The sequence below is a fragment of the Portunus trituberculatus genome, chromosome 42 (assembly GCF_017591435.1).
Source record: "Portunus trituberculatus isolate SZX2019 chromosome 42, ASM1759143v1, whole genome shotgun sequence".
NCBI lineage: Eukaryota > Metazoa > Arthropoda > Malacostraca > Decapoda > Portunidae > Portunus > Portunus trituberculatus.
Genome location: NC_059296.1, coordinates 13,169,438 through 13,187,282, shown reverse-complemented (window position 1 = coordinate 13,187,282; position 17,845 = coordinate 13,169,438). Strand labels below are relative to the sequence as shown.

Sequence of the window (17,845 nt, the reverse complement as noted above, 5' to 3'; positions counted from 1 at the left end):
CAAGCCTTCCTCCCTTTCTCCTCCTCTTCTCCAGCTGCTCCTCTCCATTCCTCACCTAATCCACACACTGAACCTCCTCCCTTCCCACGCTTAAGATCTGGAGGCCCCTTCTCCGCCGCAGCTCATGCATATGCAGTTCCAGAATCATTTGCATACATTTCATTTGACTTGGCTGTGTGTGGACATGAAGACTGTGTTGACCGTCCTCTGATGCTCTCTCTCTCTCTCTCTCTCTCTCTCTCTCTCTCTCTCTCTCTCTCTCTCTCTCTCTCTCTCTCTCTCTCTCTCTCTCTCTCTCTCTCTCTCTCTCTCTCTCTCTCTCTCTCTCTCTCTCTCTCTCTCTCTCTCTCTCTCTCTCTCTCTCTCTCTCTCTCTCTCTCTCTCTCTCTCTCTCTCTCTCTCTCTCTCTCTCTCTCTCTCTCTCTCTCTCTCTCTCTCTCTCTCTCTCTCTCTCTCTCTCTCTCTCTCTCTCTCTCTCTCTCTCTTTATCTATCTATCTCTGCATACTCGTACTTTACATGGATACAAGAAGGAAGTAGAATTTCCGTCTGATTTGTTGTCTGTTGTGGTTGTTGTTGTTGTTGTTGTTGTTGTTGTTGTTGTTGTTGTTGTTGTTGTTGTTGTTGTAGTTTTTGTTGTTGTAGTTGTTTACTCTATTATAGACAAGATTGTTCCTACTTTTACTGTTGCTGTTCCTATAGTACACTCAAAATTGTCATGGTACGATGTGATTTATGTTGTTGTTGTTGTTGTTGTTGTTGTTGTTGTTGTAGAGGTTGCATACACTACTATAGACAAGATAGTTTCTACTCCTACTGTTGATGTCCCTATAGTACATTCAAAACTGTCATAATACGTTGTGGTTTCATGGTTACTAAAGGCATAAAAGTTTGAATAATGTACTCGGTTAAGTTGTTACAGTGAAGGCATCAACGTCCGTGACAATTAGTTAAGCAGGGCAGGTGTTAACTACTACACTGCTATCTTCCATCTTTCTCATTTTCTAGGTTAGATTTTTTTTTTCAATTAATTTAGCACAGTGAAGTGGATGTCGACAGTGTGAATGGTGCTTAAAATTTGTTGCCACTAGCGGGTTTTCAGGTAATCAGGGAAGCTAGTCTCGTCTAGTCCACATCCAAGAGTTGGCGTGGGATTGAAAGCCTTTGTGTTGGATTCCACTTTTTTTATGTCTCTTGTTCTTCTTATTTGTGTTCTTCTATTTTTGGTTTATTTTCTTTTGTCTTTTTATTCCAAATTTTTATCATATATTTTTCTCTCGTGCACTTTTCAAAATTTACCGTTCCAGCATTTTTCTTTTCCTGAATTTAGCATTATTTAAAATTCACATTTCATTAATGGATTTATTTACCTTTCTTGTATTTCCCTTTCCCCTGCAGCACCTTTCTCGTTAATATTCTACGCCTGGGTTTATCTTTCCAGTACCTCCCTTTCCCTAAATCTTTCGTATTCATTCATTCCTGGATTTATCTCCCCTGCAGTGACTTTGAGCTGAGTCTTTCTTTCATCTATTTAACTGTTTCTATATAAAGCCTCACCTGAGCGGATGAGTCTACAGGTAGCAGCGCTGAGAATACATGAATAAGTAAGCACACAGATTTCTTTATGGTGTGTGGCTTAACATGTTTCTCTTTCCTCCCTTCAGGTGGTGAGTGCCGCTGCCGTCTCGTGCAAGGTAAGGAATATTTTGCTATATTTCTTCTTCTATAGTGACATTGTAAGTTTTTCTTTTTTATATATATGTTTTTTTCTTTATATTATTTTCTCTGCATCACGTGTTTCAAAAGTTTAAGTTGGAGGAGGTGAAGGTAATACCATGTATGTGTGTGTGTGTGTGTGTGTGTGTGTGTGTGTGTGTGTGTGTGTGTGTGTGTGTGTGTGTGTGTGTGTGTGTGTAATTCACCTCGGTCGTCTCCTGGTCACCCAGCCAGTCTTCCCCATTACGGAGCGAGCTCAGAGGTCCTAGACCGGTCTTCGGGTAGGACTGAGACCACATCACACACAACACACACCGGGAAAGCGAGGCCACAATCCCTCGAGTTACATCCCGTACCTATTTACTGCTAGGTGAACAGGGGCCACACATTAAGAAGCTTGCCCATTTACCTCGCCGCTTCCCGGGACTCGAACCCGGCCCTCTTGCTTGCGAGTCGAGGTGCTAACCACTACACTACGCGGTGTGTGTGTGTGTGTGTGTGTGTGTGTGTGTGTGTGTGTGTGTGTGTGTGTGTGTGTGTGTGTGTGTGTGTGTGTGTGTATGTGTCTGACTGTCTGTCTGTCTGTCTGTCTGTCTGTCTGTCTGTCTCTCTCTCTCTCTCTCTCTCTCTCTCTCTCTCTCTCTCTCTCTCTCTCTCTCTCTCTCTCTCTCTCTCTCTCTCTCTCTCTCTCTCTCTCTCTTCTCTCTCTCTCTCTCTCTCTCTCTCTCTCTCTCTCTCTCTCTCTCTCTCTCTTTAAATTCTCTGCGTTTTGCGAACATTTTTCAGATCTGTTTTTCTAGGTTTAAATATTCGTTTCTTACGCCGCCTTACAATTTATACGAAATTTTTCTTCATCCTATTTTTTCCTCTTTCCAAAGCTTGCCTGTTTGGACACCTTACATTTTTTCCATTTTTTTTTCCTTCGCTAACGAGAGTTGTTTTGATTATTTTTGTTTGTTTTTTATTTTTAGTATTTGTCTCTCTGGGAGCCTTAATGATTTCTTTCCACAATTTTACATTAAGAAATTTTGCTCTTATCGTAAAAATTCGTTTCTAGTGACTTGTCTTATCAGAGCTCCCTCCTGGTGGTGGCGGTGTGGTGGTAGTGGTGGGCAGGAAGGTCGCCGTCAGCACCAGGAGACTGACTATCTTTAAACGATTCGCCTCGCCTGCTCGTTCCAGCTTTTGGTTTCTATATTTCATTAGTCTACCAGGCCTTATCTCTCTCGGCTCGGGTGTGTTAGCTGGACCGAAGCACTGCACATGTTACCGCATCCACTTGACCGTAACTCTTTTCTACGAGCCACGGCCAAGACTAAACTGACCACCACGATTAGGTTTTTTTTTTTCGTTTCCCTTTCAAGGAAAAGGGGAATATTTTTTGTTTGGTATTGTTGTTTCCGTTTTCTGTATTTCGTTGTTCTTCTAGCTTTCGTAGTCTAGGGGAAGAGGTAAACTTTTTTTTTCCAGCATTTGCATTTCGTTTCTCATGTTTTTAGTTCTCATAGTTTAGAGGAAGGGACATTCACCCATGCTTATTCTTTATTCATATATGCTTATTCATCTACCTAATCATTTATTTTTTTGTATTAAACTTTTCATTCGTTTAAAATTTTGGTGACTCTTGGGTATCTTCCTTTTCACGTAAAGTACAGTTTTGCGAACATTACTGTCTGTATTTCCATTTAGCGTACTACATTTCATCCCTTTATTGTTCTCGTGACCTCCCGCTATAGATGCTTTACAGCGGCAGACTGTCGTGAGTGGCGCCAAAACCCTGAGACAAGGCTCTCTCACTTGTCGCGGCGGGAAGCAGACACCACCAGCACAGTTTATGCCTCGGCAGTCGTGCGCGTCGAGCCGCATTCTTCCCCCACCCTTTCAAGGGGCTCAAGTTCGCATTCCGCTTATTTATACCTGCTTTAAGATTCCCCAGCACTTCCAGACTGCCGCATGTGGAGGAAGTCTTTCCCCAGAGTGCCAAGGAATGAAATGATGAAGGTTATATCGCATCAGTTGACTTAAGTGTTCATTACTGCCTTCTTTGATGTGGTTTGTTTCTTTCGATCCCTATCATGGCTTTTTGTTGGGTCTATTCGTAATGTGTTTGATGGAAGAGGTTTTATCTTTTCTGGTTGTGTCTTGTGTTCTTCCTTTCACTGCATTTCTCTCTGCCCAATCATCAGTGTATGTTAGTCTCGTTTATACATTTCATTAGAGGGCACTGTCGCCTGTACAAACTCCTTTTTCAGCGAGGTGTTGGTCACTAGTCACACTTTACGTAATGTGTAACCTTGTGTTTTGTCGTGCCTCTGTCACTGAAGGTGCCAGTTATTTGCTTCCCTGTCGCTACACATGTATCATGTTGACAGTGTTGAGCTGTACGTCATCTCATCTCACAGTTGCAGGTGAAGTGTTTGCGTTGCTTCACTTTCTGGGCCGCCTTCGTGCCGCTCCGCTCCTCCCTGCTCTGTGCAGTGCCTCTGAAGCACGTGCCAGTCCTCCACTGCTGTTTTTCCCACACTCGAAGCGTCCTGCTCGGGGCGTCGCGCTGCACCTCCCGTCCTTCACTGCACCTTTAACACACCGTCATCTGCGTGTCTTCTGGAGTGGCGGGGTAGAGGCGGGCAGGTCTCTTTGTGTTGTCTGGCTCGGCCTCTGCATTATGGACGAGGCTCTTTGCTCTACTTCTGCCTGCATTACACTTCCTACCTCACCACCTGCTTCCTCCTCTTCCACCTGCTCCCTCCTCTTCCACCTGTCTCCTCCACCTGGCTCCATCCTGTGCCTCTTTCCCTACCTCCCGTTTCCTTGCTTTCCTCTCACTCCCTGACTCATTCTTCATGTTATTTTTCTCACTCGCTACCTGCCTGCTGCCTCTGGATCCTCCTTTCCATCTCATTCCTTTTCACAGTCCACGTCTCCTCTTGCTCTCTCTTCTCGCCATGTTTCTGTGTCGCCTTATTTCTCTCCTCCACATCACGTATCGTATATATTTTGCTTCCCTTCCTCCTCCTCTTCTCTCGTATTTTCTTTCTTTATTTGTTCTTTCGACTGATCGCCTTTTTCATACATCCTTCTCTTTTCTCTTCAGCATTGCATTTCTCTCTCTCTCTCTCTCTCTCTCTCTCTCTCTCTCTCTCTCTCTCTCTCTCTCTCTCTCTCTCTCTCTCTCTCTCTCTTTTATTACAGTAAACAAATCCAAACTCCAAACACACACACACACACACACACACACACACACACACACACACACACACACACACACACACACACACACACACACACACACACACACACACACACACACACACACACACACACACACACACACACTTACTTAAACACCTACCATTATGAAACCACCTAACATACACAACCTACGTACTTTCCCCCTTCACACCATCCTTCCTTTCACCCACTACAGGCACAACTTAACGTATCTTCTCCCTTCAAAACCGCCATCCATTCACCCTTCTCGCACCCTTTTCCTTCACCCTTGCCTCAGTACACACCTTCCCTCACACCTACCTCATCAGGAATATGACTCTGTGGTAAAACACCTGACCACAGCAGCGCCTCTAGTCACTACTCCCCCTCGCTCTCTTTTTTTATCCAATGAACAACAAAGAGGAGCCTTCATCTGGGTCGTTGCGTTCCTCCGTGTCCACCGCCGCCTCTTGGATGCTCCTCCAACCTTTATTGAACGTCTGGAGAGAAGGAGGGAAGGAGAGTGGGGGTAGAGAAGGAGGTAGGGCAGGAGGTAAAGGAAGGTGGATGTATGGATGGAAAGAAAGGAGGGTTAGATGAGAGAGGGAGTAGGGTAAGTAGGGTAGGTAGATGGATGGATGAGGAAAAGGAAGAATAGAAGGAAGGGAAACTAGGAAAGATAGAGAAGATAGAAAAAAATAATGGAAATGGATGAAAGAGGAGTGAGGAAAAGGAAAGAGGAGACTAGGAATAGAAAGGCAAGAAAGAAAAGGAGGATGAATGAAGATATGGAAGGAGAGAGGAATAGAGCAAAAGAAGATTAGAAAGGAAGGAAGCAGGAAAGCGCATGGAATGAGGTTGGGAAGAAGAGAAGTAGAGAATGAAAGATAGAGAAAGAAAGAGAGGAAATGGAAGGACTATGATAGGACTAGTTGGAGAGATGAAAGTAAATAAGGAAGGGGAAGAATTGTATGCCAGAGAAATCCAGTTTTAAAGGGGGAAAAAATGGAGAGAATCTGAACTAGAGAAAGGGAGAAGAAATATGAGGAAATGGTGAGGGAAATGTTGGTATACGGAATACAAAAAAAAATGGAGAAAAGAAAAAAAATGAAGGCAAGCAGATGCACAAAAGTGATGAATTAAGGGAATAACTGGAGAAGGAATAAACTAAAGAATAAAGATAGAAAAAGAGAAAATGTAAGGGAGAGATAGAATATGGAATACGTAAAAAGATGGAAGGAATGTAGGAATGAAGGGAAAGATAAAAACAGAGAGAGAGAGAGAGAGAGAGAGAGAGAGAGAGAGAGAGAGAGAGAGAGAGAGAGAGAGAGAGGATTGCTTCGTTACCCACACCTGACACTAATCGCAAAGGTAATGTAGCTAAATCATCTTTGGGCTCTCTCTCTCTCTCTCTCTCTCTCTCTCTCTCTCTCTCTCTCTCTCTCTCTCTCTCTCTCTCTCTCTCTCTCTCTCTCTCTCTCTCTCTCTCTCTCTCTCTCTCTCTCTCTGTGTGTGTGTGTGTGTGTGTGTGTGTGTGTGTGTGTGTGTGTGTGTGTGTGTGTGTGTGTGTGTCATGTTTTAATTCTTTTTGCTTTTTTCCTACTTACCTTTCTAAATTAGTACAAGGTTTATTCGATCTGTTATTCTTCTAAGTGGAGAGTCTGTGAGCAAGTTTACTACATTGTAAAGTGACTTGAAACTCCACTTGAACCCCGACCACTAGCTTCAATTCCCATCACTTCCCATCACTCACTCACTCACTCTCTCTTTCTCTTCCTTACTACTCTAATTTCACATCTCTAAACATTATCATCACTCTTTCCTCTGCTTCATTTCTAAACTCCCATCACTTACCATTACTTAAGGGGCTATCACACTGGCCTATGATACGCGGAACACGGGCCATTGTTCTTGGTACGAAACCAGGAACACTATCACACACAAGCTGCCCGTGTTCTTGTTATGCTAGGCAAATGGCCCACTAACCAAGACAAAGCCTAATCAAAATAAACCTGAACAAAACCATGCCGCTTATACCTCAGCCTGTGCTTTGTCCAGGAACTGCATTTGCACTTCCTCTTGTTGAAGAAAAGTAAGTAAAAAAAATTAAAATAGAGAAAAGCTAAGACGTGCGCGATGGCAAGTAGAGTCAGAGGTGGTTGCCATGAGAGCCCAACCTATCGACATGAAATATATATACTTTACCTTTCTAAATTGATGAAATATTATTTAATATTCCAATATGAAAAATTTAGTCACATTCTTTTTAGTTAAAATGAAAGGTTTTTATTACATATATCATGTTTACTTTTCCATTGGGATAACATACGGAGAACCGGGATGGATATGAAGCCATCCCAACTTGGTTCCGCCAATCCCGGGCAAGTTCCAGCTATCTAGAGCGGATGTTCCTGGTTCCGCGCATCATAGGCCAGTGTGATAGGGCCTTTACTCCCCCTTCCCTTCACTCACTTCTCACCTCTAGCAGTACTGTATATCATCATTCCCCATCTTCCCCTCACTTTACAAGCTTCAATCCCATCACTTCACTCACTTTCCAACTCCTATCACCAGCGCCACTTTCCATCACTACCCATCACTTTCCAATCACTTCCCATCACTCTTCTCCTTCCTCCTCCTGCCTCCCTCACTCCCTCTCGGTCTTATATTACGGCTCCTACCTGGGTAATAATAAACAAGCAGTTCACTCAAGCGGTCATGAAAACAAAGCCTCTGCTGGAGTGCCGTTTGGAGAAGAAACATTGACGCACATTGATTGTTAGCTGGGTCGAATGTGTATTTGTTTGTGTGTGTGTGTGTGTGTGTGTGTGTGTGTGGGGTATTGAATTACTGTGTGTCTTTTTGTCTGTTTTGTTTGTTTGTTTGTTTGTTTGTTTGTTTGTGTGTGTGTGTGTGTGTGTGTGTGTGTGTGTGTGTGTGTGTGTGTGTGTGTGTGTGTGTGTGTGTGTTTGTATGTGTGTTTGTTTGTTTGTGTGAGTGTGTGATTAATCTCTCTCTCTCTCTCTCTCTCTCTCTCTCTCTCTCTCTCTCTCTCTCTCTCTCTCTCTCTCTCTCTCTCTCTCTCTCTCTCTCTCTCTCTCTCTCTCTCTCTCTCTCTCTCTCAATTAGATACTGTCCTACATAACACTGTCTCACATTGGTAATCCCTGGGAGAGAGAGAGAGAGAGAGAGAGAGAGAGAGAGAGAGAGAGAGAGAGAGAGAGAGAGAGAGAGAAACTAAAGAAAAATGTGATTGATTAATGCAGATAAGAAACCCATTTTTGTTATTGACTCCCAGCTCGAATTTGAAGGAAAACGAATCCATTTTCCCTTCTCGTTTTTCATCCTCTTTCCCTCACTCCCTCTGCTCTCTTTCCGGTCCATTTGAAAGGCAACGGTATGGCAGTGAAGGAGGAGTAGGAGGAGGAGGAGGAGGAGGAGGAGGAGGGGAAAAGAAAACGAAGGAATGTTGCCTTTTGTTTCCATACATTTTCTTTTTCCACATTTTCCCATTTAAAATAGCTCGTGTCTCAACAACAGGTAGGGACAGACAGGTGTGTAGTACAATGCCTTTACATTCACCACCGTGCTTCTGTATAACGTATGTGTATTGGAAACGCCACTAGGTTATAATATTGGCCTTCCCTCCCTCCCTCCCTCCTCCTTTCCTTCCTTCCTTCGTTTATTCAACATTACTTAAAATGCTACTAGGTAATATAACTTTCTTCCATCCTTCCGTCTTTCTCTCCTTTCATCCTTCATATAAAATACCACTAAATTACCACATAGTCCTTCCTTCCTTCCTTGCTTCCTGTCCTCTCTATCACAAATACTACCTTAAGACAGTAAACACACCATTAAAATTCATACCACAAGTCATATCACACACACACACACACACACACACACACACACACACACACACACACACACACACACACACACACACACACACACAAAGAAAACGAGACACTACATTATAAATCACCAACGAAACAAATCACACTGAACTTCTATATATTACTACTATAAATATGATAAAAGCAAAAAAAATGACCGTACTCTATCTAACACTGAGATTGTCAAGATATGGTCCGACGCCGGTTTGTTCGTCCTTTGTGTTCCTTTGTGCTTCTCCGCGACGGGAAACCTCAGCAGTTGCTACAGAAGCGTTGTGAGGTTGGAAACGCCCTTCATTGTGGCAAATTAAACCGCTTCACCGCGATAATTTCCTCAAAGGCTGGGACTAAACAGACAGAGAGAGAGAGAGAGAGAGAGAGAGAGAGAGAGAGAGAGAGAGAGAGAGAGAGAGAGTTCAATAATACTGTCTCTGCCACATAGGAAAGGATGAATGAATTGGAGGAAAATAGGAATAAAGGAAGGGAAAAGCGAGGAATGAGAGAATGAATAAACGAATGAAGAAGGAGGTAAAGAAGGCAAGTTAAAGTTGATGGACGAACAAAGTAAAGAAGAAAGGAAGGGAAGAAATAAACGAATGAATGAAGAATGAGTGAAAGAAGAAAAGAACAGAGAGAGATAGATAGATAGATAGATAGATAGAGAAAGAGAGAGAGAGAGAGAGAGAGAGAGAGAGAGAGAGAGAGAGAGATGGTGGGGTTGACTGGGGGAGTAGAGTGGGTTGGCTGACAAGAGCCCTGAAATCTTAATCATTCCGTCACAGGGAGTCGAGGCTTCACCAGGGTGAGAAGACGTGTGCTGGTGGTGGAAAGGGGCGGAGGAGAGAAAGAGGATGAGGATGAGGAGGAGGAGGAGGAGGAGGAGGAGGAGGAGGAGGAGGAGGAGGAGGAGGAGAGCGAGTTCTGATGGCGAAGAGAGTAATAGGACAGCTGGAAATCATTATCTGTAGTAGGCGTAGTAGAGAGAGAGAGAGAGAGAGAGAGAGAGAGAGAGAGAGGGGGGAAAGGGGAGGCTGGCTGGGAAGGGACTTGATGGAATACGGTCAGATATATTTTTCCTTCCTCCATTCCTGTTTTCTCTCTCTCTCTCTCTCTCTCTCTCTCTCTCTCTCTCTCTCTCTCTCTCTCTCTCTCACACATCACAAACACACAAACACAACACACGTCTCCAGCCTGGTCTCGAGTTCCAATTAGCGACAACGACTTTTTTCCCCGTCAATAAAACGAACGATTATGTTGCCAGTTTGGGGGACGAGGCTGTTCCTGGCCCTCCTTGCCTTTCCTTGAGTTGCCTTGCTTTGTCTTGACTCTCTTCTCCTCTCCTCTCCTACCCAAGAGGCTGTAAAGTCAAAACTAGAAGCCTGTGTGTCTGCTTGCCTGCGTTTTCTATTATTTGAGAGTGGTACTGAGTGAGATCAATAGAAAATAAGAAAGATAGAAGCTCTCAGAAATGCCAATCACTAAATAACTAAACAGATTGCCCAGAATTGCAGGATAAGCGTCTTGAAAACCTCTCTCTTGTGTGTGGATATCTGAGTGGGGCTTGTGTGATGTGTCAAAAATTCAATTACTACACAAAATATTGAATGGTGTAATATAAGAGGGCCTGGACGTATTATTAACAGCAATATAAGGTGAACTGGAAGACTTGGGAAGAGTAGTGGGTGGATGGAGGCTAAGCAGGGATAGTAAGAATTTACGTAGCACAGTAGAGCTGGTAGAACAGTACGAGAGAGGAATATTGGGAATGGGTTACGGATGAAAGGAGAGAAACAAAAGGAGGAACAGGAGAGTTAGAGCGTTGATATAGAAGTGTAATAGAACAAGAGAGGAAGAAGAGAAAGATGGAGGGAAACCAAAGGGATGGTTTAACGAACTAGGAGGAGGGTGAGTAGGAGGAAGAGGAGGAGAGGAAGGAGAAATACAAGAATGAAAAAAAGTGGGAGGTTGAACAAAGAGGGGACGTGACAGAATAAGGAAAGACAATAAGGAGAAAGATGCGACGAGAAAGAAGGTGGTGAAGCAGAATTAGGAAAGAGGAGGAAGAATAGAAGAAGAGAGAAACAGCAGGATAACAAAACAAAGCACCAAAACAAAAATAGTAAAGCATTAGCAACATCAGAAACAAGAAAACCAATGAAGCAATAGTGAATAACGTAACATGAGGAGGAGGAAGAGGTAAAAAAAAGTAGGATAAGTAGAAGTTAAGCTAGAACTGAGTAGGAAAAAGTAACTAAAAGACATAGTAAGACAGAAAGACAAGGAAAGATGATACTATACCAGCGAAAACAAACCGTCACGCGCCTCTTCTTCCTTACTAGGCTGTGTGATGAAGAAAAATAGAACTTTAAACAAGACAATTCACAGAGACAGGAGGATTAGGTAAGTAGCTCTCGATTCACGCTTTCTTTAGGCACCAGCAATCTCTCAGTTTCAAATAGCATTATGTACAAGACCAGGAAAGAGAAAAGGAAGGAGGGACGACTATATACAAGACAGGGAACGACAGAGGAAAGAACATACATAAAGTAACAACGCGTAGGAGTGCAGTAAGGCAGTTTAGTGGCAAAAAAGGAGTAGGAACTGAAGAAGAATGAGTTTATGTACACCAGGAAGTAAGAAAAGGTCCGTATATCCCATTCTGTTAGTAATAAAGCGCGTTACTACACCCTTTATGGATCATTTTGGGAAGATGCGTCGGGAGAAGTGTAACGAGATGTCAGGCTTGCTCTTCATGGGGGAGATTTACTTTGACTGGCCTCCACGTGACCTGACCTGACCCTACCGAGGACTGAAGAAAGTGTAGCTGAAGAAAAGTTGAGAAGTTGAGAAATTGTTGTTCGAGAAATGAGTGCAGAAAAATGAAAAGAGAATAAAAAGATTGTGAGAGAAGAAACGACATGAAATTAAGCATATATTAGTAAAAGGAAAGAGAAAATGGAGTCAGTAATGGTAAGATTGAAAAAAAAAAAAAAGATCGTTAATATTGAAAGGAAATAAGAGAAAAATTAAGTGGGGAAAAGAAGGGAAAGGAAAAAAAGATAAATGAATTAGCGAAATATAATGAAAGAAGATGTGGTAAAGAAAAGAATAAACATGAAAGAAAACGGAGATGAGATGAAACAGAAAGACAAATATAATCAATGTAAAAGATAAAGGGAAAGGAAAAGATAAAAAAAGACTTCAAAAATAAAAGAAAAGAAAAAGACAAAAAACAAACAAACGGGAGAAAGAAAAGAACAGGAGAGAACAACTGAAAAAAGAAAAGAGAGAGAGAGAGAGAGAGAGCGCCAATACTTACACCTATATAGCAGCCTCTCTCACCTGGCCATGAGTGATCGGCTCTCACACTTTCAAGGTATCCCCCACCATGGTCTCGCTCGCGCTGCCGCCTCCGCTATTATTTCTGAATATTATACCGGCATTAATCCCGCCCGAGTGGTTATTTCCCGCTCCCGTTTTAAGCAGATTTCACCGTTCGGAATTTAGAGCTAAAGAGAGACGAGAAGGAGGAGGATGAAGAGAAGGAGGATCAGGAGTTGGAAGAGGATGAGGAGGAGGAAGAGAAGGAGGTGGAAGAGGATCAGGAAGAGGAAGAGGATGAGGAGGTGAAGGATTTAAAAAAGGATTCAGAATATTGTTAATTTTACATATAGTTTTGAGCCACATTGTGCTTCCTGAGAGAGAGAGAGAGAGAGAGAGAGAGAGAGAGAGAGAGAGAGAGAGAGAGAGAGAGAGAGAGAGAGAGAGAGAGAGAGAGAGAGAGAGAGAGAGAGAGAGAGAGAGAGAGAGAGAGAGAGTAGTGTGGTTGTTGATTTGTTCTTATTGTTATCATTTCCTCCCTTTATATATTCTGTTGGTTTTCTTCTTCTTCTTCTTCTTCTTCTTCTTCTTCTTCTTCTTCTTCTTCTTCTTCTTCTTCTTCTTCTTCTTCCTCCTCCTCCTCCTCCTCCTCCTCCTCCTCCTCCTCCTCCTCCTCCTCCTCCTCTCCGTCCCTCCTACAATCTGTCGTCCTCCTCTTATCAGTTTTTACTTTCGTCCTCCTTTACTTCTTATCTCTTCTTCGCCTGTCTCTCTCTCTCTCTCTCTCTCTCTCTCTCTCTCTCTCTCTCTCTCTCTCTCTCTCTCTCTCTCTCTCTCTCTCTCTCTCTCTCTCTCTCTCTCTCTCTCTCTCTCTCTCTCTCTCTCTCTCTCTCTCTCTCTCTCTCTCTCTCTCTCTCTCTCGTCATCTGTTTTATTTATCTTTCTCTCTTCTACTTCCCTTTTCTTATTCTTCCACTTGGTCTTTTGTTCTTGTTTCCTGCCTTGGTTGTCTCTTCTTCTCTGTTCTTTGTTTCTAATCTTTTATCTTTTCCATGTTTATCTTTTACATTAATTTCATTTTTCTTTCTGTTTCATTCAATCTTCTGCTCCTTTTATGTTCATTGTCTTTAATCATATCTTTTTTGTCTTTTTCCACCGACGTTTTTTTTTTTTTTTTTTGGTCTTTTTTCTCCTCTTTTTTCACACTTTTGAATTCTTCCTCCTGCTGTATTTATCTCTTTTCCTTTCTCTTTTTTCACACTTTCAAATTATTCCTCCTTCTTCGTCTTCCTTGTCCTCCTCGCCCTCCTCTTCCTCTTTTTTTGTTTTTTGTAATGTTTCACACTATACTCCACCATCACTTACACTGCTTCCTCCTCCTCCTCCTCTTCTACCTCTTCCTCTTCCTCTTCCTCTCTCCTCTTCTTCCTCCGCCTCTTCGTCCTCGTCCTCCTCCTCTAGGTTAATAACTCTAAGCTTCCTTAATTAGTGTCATTCCTCTTCCCCTTTCCTCTCTTTCCTCCTCCGCCATGCTGTGTCGGAGAGTCAAGGAGGAGGAAGAAAGGTCACTGCCTCCATTTTATCTCCTCCACATCCACCTCCTCCTTGTCTTCCTCTCCTTCCTCCTCTATTTCCTTCTCCCTTTCTTTGTATTATTTTTTTATCTTCTTTCTCATTCTCTCTTCTTTCAAACTCTTACGTGAATATTCTCTAACCCAGTGGGGGGAAATAATTACACTACCTACTAACTAAAAAAAATTCAAAGTCAAATCAAAAGTCCTTTTATTTGTTACTAACCGCTCTCTATGGCTATGCTTAGTTGTCATTAACTGCTCTCTATCCACTTTACTCTGTAACTATAAGTTTATCAATATACTTGTACATTTGAAAAATAAATTAGTAAATAGTCTCAGTGTGTTTTAACTGCTCTTTCTCTCATACACATGAACGGGGAAATCTGGATGGTTGAACTGGGTGCAGGGGAAATAGAAAAAAGTTAGGGAACCACTGCTCTAACCTATTTGTTTATTTTTGCTTTTACGTTTTCCATATATAATTTTTTTTACCATTTAATTGGTAAGGGATATCAAATTGAATTATTGGGTTCCTTTTCTATTACGATATTACAGAGAAGCATTTTTTCCTGTTTTTAATTCTGCAGCCTGTGTATTTTTTTTTTTTTTTATCATCATTTATATTTCATATTTTTATCTTATCATTTCTTTCTGCTCTTGAAAAAAATAATAACTATCATTGCACAATTCTCGTTTTATATTTTTTTATTTTTAGGTGGGAAGACAAAGACTTGTGTTTTGTCATAATTCTCTCATTTGCTTGTATTCCTTTCCCTTTTTTCACAATAATTTTCTCGTGCGTCTGTGTGAAGCTAAAAGGAAAAAAAGAAAATTATGCGAAAATTAAGTAGGATAATGTGCAAGAGAGAGAGAGAGAGAGAGAGAGAGAGAGAGAGAGAGAGAGAGAGAGAGAGAGAGAAAAAATAAAAGACACTCCCTTTCTCCCTTTCCTTAATCCCATCCCTCCTTCATCCCATCCCATCCTATTCTATCCAAACTCTCTTACAATGCAATACCTGGAAGGAGGAGAGGGAGGAGGATGAAGACAAAAAGAACACAGACACCCCCTCCCGCCCCCCACCAAAAAAAAAAAAAAAAAGATTACACAACCCAACAAGTCTCCTGATGTTCGTTCTTTCCTATGTAATCTCTTCCCAGTAAGATTATGCACGAGGAGCAGATGCCAAGAGACCTACTGAGCCGGGCACTAATACCAGTAAACCACGTTGGGGAGACGAGGAGAGCATAGAGCGGGACTTCTACCTTCCGCCTCGCCCTCCAGCAACGTGCATACTGGAACCTGAGTAGTGGCGGTGGTGGTGATGGTGGTGGTGGTTGAGGAGTGAATGAATGAGTTAATGAATGAAGGAAATTGAAGGACGGTGGAGGAAGGAAGGATTTAAGGCAAGAAGGAAATAACTAAAGAGGAAGGAAGGAATAAAAGAGGACAAAAGAAAACGAGGTAGGAGGGGAGGAAGAGAGGAAAATAGAAAATAAAAGGGAAGGAAGAGAGGAGAGAAGGAAGGAAAGGAAGAGAAATACGAAGAGGATGAAGAAAAAGAAGGCAGAAGGAAAAAGAAACAAGGAAGGACAGACGGAAGGAAAACAGGGGAAAAGTTCAAAGGAAGAGCAAGGAAAACAAACAAACAGGGTGGAAAGATAAAGAAATCTGGAAGAGAGAGAGAGAGAGAGAGAGAGAGAGAGAGAGAGAGAGAGAGAGAGAGAGAGAGAGAGAGAGAGAGAGAGAGAGAGAGAAAATAAACAAGAAGCAGTTATATATATCCTGAAATATCGAAAAAAAAGACAACCATTTCTATTTATTTCTCTGCCATTTTTAACACTTACCTATACACAACCCTCTTTCTCTTTCCTCTGCAGTTTCTTCCTTTCATTTTTAATATTACTTTTACTCACGTTCCTTTACTGTTGCTCCTCCTCACATTACTGTTTTTGTCTATTTATACTCCACATTATCAACACCCAAAAATAAAAACCCAAACCATCACCACCAAACACAATTTCCGAGGATTAATGGCCAGATATTCTTATACAACACATCTCTTTTTTCCTTCCATCCACCTTACCTTGGCTCTTCATCTCGGTTCCCGCGGCATGAGGAACCACGATATTACTCTCTCAACACGGTCAGAGGTCTCAGAAAGATTCGTCTCTTCACCTGCCTCACTCTCCGACACAAGGACGCTTTTTTATGCTTTCTTCTTTATCTCTTACCTCTCGAATGAAGGCTATGACCGCCCAAAAGTCTTCATCTCTCTGTGGTTTCTGAGAGGACCTGCCAGCTGCTGTGTGTGCCTGACGAAGAGGATGATGGGAAAGACAATGTGACGATGACGACAAATGAGAAGGATGATGAAGGAGGATAAAGAGCAAGATGAGGGCGGAGAGGGATGAAAAGGAGAAAGATAACTAAGAAATATGAAGAGGAAGATGACGAAGAGAAAAAAGATGAAAAAGACAATGATGAAGATAAATGAATGGAACCACGGATGGGAAGGAGGAAGAGAAGGGAAGAAGAATGAAGAGAGAGACAACGACATGGAAGAAGGAGAATAACTACAAAGAGAGAAAGGAAGAAGACAACAACGTATAGAAACAAAGGCGATGGTAACGAAGAATACTTAGAGGAAAAGAGAAAGACGACGGCGAAAGAGAATTGAACACTGGTTATAGTTTGCTTAACAGAAAAGAATGTAGTTATGAACATAAATTACCGAGATACAAAAGAACTAGGTAAAAAAAAAAAGTCTATTGGATTAGGTGAAGAAGAGGTAATTGAAAAGCTGATTGAGTACCCAGGAAAGAGGCTGAACAAGGGCATAGAATTCGTGGATGATGGGGGAAAGGAAGCCTTCTAATTTGATCTTCCAAAAGTGAAAATAATAATAATAATGATGAGAAAAGATAAAACAAATACACAAACATTCAAGTCAAACAACTCATGCAGCTAAAAATAATAAAACAGCAGTGAAACAAGGAACACGGGAAACATTTGAAGTTAAAGCGGCGTAATACCACCACCACCACCACCACCACCACCACCACCACCACCACTTGCACTAGCACCGCCGCCGCCGCCTGTCACTCCCAGCCGTGGCCGTAATGCAAACTCACTCACGTCACTCATTTCATCTTTTAGCTCACAATTTCAACACTGCTTTTGTCCTGGATATAAGAGCTTGCATTATTTATGCATACTGAGCACAAAAGGAAAAGGTCACGCTCATGAAGAATAGGATGAAAATATAAAAGAATAGTGTTTTTATGATAACGAGTCATGAGGTGACAGGGAATAGTCACACTATCGGTATGGTCGTGAAAAGCAGCTCCGAAAACAGACTGTTGCATGTCGAGGTAAGATGCAGGAATATTTGAGAATGCCAAAGACTACAGAAAATATTTACCGTGTTCTTATGGATCTCTTTGTTGTTGCAGATGCAGAATCGGTGTTAAACTCTCAGTAAGGTTATGAAATGGTCTTGAAATTCCCAAACAACTTCAATTAGAGACTTTTGGAGTTGGCTAAATAAAAGGAGGAAAATAAATCATACTAACAAAAACCATAAAATAATAATCTCGGTTTTTTTTTTTTGTAGATATATATCCTGTTAGAGATGAAGAAGCTGTGTTAAACTATCAATAAGATCTTGAAATTCATCATAATAGCAACAAATGGAGCCTGTTGGAAATTGTCAAGATACTGTATAACTAGACAAGAAATTGAAATACTAAAGCCAGAAAGAACATAAATGAAATTACTATGGATATCTTTCTTGTTGAAGACGCAAAGATTCCGTGTTAAACTATCAGTGAAATCATGAAAACGGTCTTAAAATCTTCAACAATAACGTCAATTAAGGCCTGCTTGAAGTCTTGGAGATAAGACGAGTAAGATTTTAATACCAAAAGGCCACATGGAATATTAATGACGTCTTTCCCATTGAAGATGCAGAACTGTCGCAGGAGTCATGGAGGCAGCTTTGGAAACCCACGATAAGTTCAATTAGAGGCCGCCTGAAGTCGTGGAGATAAGACGAGGCAAAGTTTCAGAGTACGGACCCAAGGAAGTCAGGCGATGTTTTCCCTGTTTTTATTAATCGTCTTCTCG

At 41.9% G+C, this 17,845-nt stretch overlaps 1 long non-coding RNA gene across 1 annotated transcript in view; it reads left to right on the top strand.

Annotated features, from left to right (window-relative positions):
* The first annotated feature begins 1,663 nt into the window (after positions 1–1,663).
* The window catches only part of LOC123517684, an 86,795-nt gene continuing 70,613 nt past the window's right edge, over positions 1,664–17,845 (top strand). Inside the window, exon 1 of the long non-coding RNA XR_006678538.1 lies at positions 1,664–1,693. This is a non-coding gene — a long non-coding RNA (uncharacterized LOC123517684). The remainder of the gene's footprint in view (positions 1,694–17,845) is intronic.